Below are 2,500 nucleotides of genomic sequence, written 5' to 3' on the forward strand. Positions count from 1 at the left end.
TATGACATGTAACATGGAAAGTAGGCCCTAGGTAAAATAACTTTTATAATAGGGGGTCTATTTAACACTATTTTTTCACAGAAAAATACTTGTAACATACTGATGAATGACTACAAAACGCATGTGTCTGGAGGCAAATTTCATATTACCTTTCATATAGGGACAACATAAATGATGTAGGAATGAGCTAGAATACATGCTGAATCAAATACAGATGTGTCTTCATCAGAATTTAAGGTTTTTTCCACATACAACAAGGTTTCCCCACAAATCTTGCCATAGCTGTGTATGTAAATATTGCTAAATTGACAGTTTTTTTCTCTTTGTTTCATCTTTGTTCCTTAAATAGTGTAATGTATAATGCATAAGTGTCATATAATGTTGTAATATGACACAAGGTAACATGGAAAGTAAGTAAATTAACTTACATTTATAATAGGGGGTCTATTTAACACTATTTTTTTACAGAAAATACTTGAAAATGCTGATGAATGACTACAGAACGCATGTGTCTGGAGGCAAATTTCACATTACCTTTCATATAGGGACAACATAAATGATGTAGGATTGAGCTAGAATCCATGCTTAATCAAATACAGATGTGTCTTCATCAGAATTTAAGGTTTTTTCCACATGCAACAAGGTTTCCCCACAAATCTTGCCATAGCTGTGTATGTAAATATTGCTAAATTGACAGTTTTTTTTCCTCTTTGTTTCATCTTTGTTCCTTAAATAGTGTAATGTATAATGCATAAGTGTCATATAATGTTGTAATATGACACAAGGTAACATGGAAAGTAAGTAAATTAACTTACATTTATAATAGGGGGTCTATTTAACACTATTTTTTTTACAGAAAATACTTGAAAATGCTGATGAATGACTACAGAACGCATGTGTCTGGAGGCAAATTTCACATTACCTTTTATACAGGGACAACATAAATGATGTAAGATTGAGCTAGAGTACATGCTGAATCAAACTGAGCTTTTTGTTCACCAGCATTGGCTGTCTTCTTGCATGCAATAAGAATTTCCCACATATTTTTCTATGACCGCCTATATAAACAATGCTATTTTTATATATATGTTTTTGTTGTTGGTTAATTACAGTGATATATGGTGTTAAAGTGTTATATTGTGTTGTTATATAGCATAAAACACCATAAAAAATGAATAAAACAGCTTAATTTGAACTTGAAATACAGTATAGGCCTATATAACTTTTCACTCCTTTGATGCGCAGTGTCCACATATGTGGACAGTAAAATAACTTCCACATCAAAAGAGATTTTTGAAAAATTCCAAAAGATTCTTCATATTAGCTCCATTATGAGTGAGAAAATCAATATATAAAAAATCTTGCACATTTTTTTCATGGTGTCTGCATGAAAGGGTTAACAACTGGAAACAAGATGTGATTTTGCTGTCAGTGCCATGTGGTGAGAGCTAGAATCTGCAGTGGGCATCAGGTTGCTATGGTGACATAAGACTGTGGCATCACACAGAGCGGACATCTGGTTGCTGGCCCATAAGAAACTAGACATCCCGTATGCATACTATATTATAAGAAACTGCATGGTTTGTACTATAATATACATACAGCATATTATTTGAAACTATATGGCACATGGTTTGTACTATAATAACAATAGGCTACATGGTTTGGTGACATTGATATTATAACCAGCCACAGCCAAGTTTTACCAGCGACAGGTGCCAATGTCAAGCCCTGGTGAGTTGTAGCGGTGTAGGCCCACTGGTCACATGTAATGCTGAGGAGCATGCCTGCACTCATTACAATGGACCGTAGCCCCTTAGTTTACGGCGTACCTCCGGTGGCATGCTGTAATAGTCATTGAAAAGTTAACTACCATAGTAATGCACTACAACTTGGTCATTGCCATTCTTGTAACAATAAGTTTATAACGCTGTGTCTTAACTGGTTAAATAGTTGCTCCCACAACCCTACAGCAGCCACACGGCCAAGTGCTCCCTCCCACAGCTCTGAGAGAGAAATGTTTTAGCTATGCTAGTCACATGTAGGGATGGTAACCACCGAGACTGCATGCTAGTTACATGTGGGGGGAACTGTGACTACATGGGAGCCATGGCTACAGTAACCGTGACTACATTAGAGCAGTTACCATGACTACATAAGAATGAATAGCAACCATGACAGCATGTGAGGTTCATGCATGGCAAGCGTGGCCAACAATGGGAAAGTCACCGTGACTGGACATTTGTTAAAGGGACTCAAGATGGAGTTAAAAATGGGAAAGGGAGCTTTATCTGCAGTTTTGTAATTAATTAAATTGTGATTTTGAGAAGAAGTGTCTGTGTCATCAGCATATATTTGTCTCAGATCGTCTGATTTATGTGAGTGTATGTGCGTGGGTGTATGTGCGTGCGTGGGACCAATTCCATAGCGAAACACACAGATGCAGTGCTTTCCCTAAGGCAGGGCTGAGGGACCTGTTTCATTCCAGGGGCCACTTCAG

Source organism: Engraulis encrasicolus, chromosome 7 (assembly GCF_034702125.1).
Source record: "Engraulis encrasicolus isolate BLACKSEA-1 chromosome 7, IST_EnEncr_1.0, whole genome shotgun sequence".
Lineage (NCBI taxonomy): Eukaryota > Metazoa > Chordata > Actinopteri > Clupeiformes > Engraulidae > Engraulis > Engraulis encrasicolus.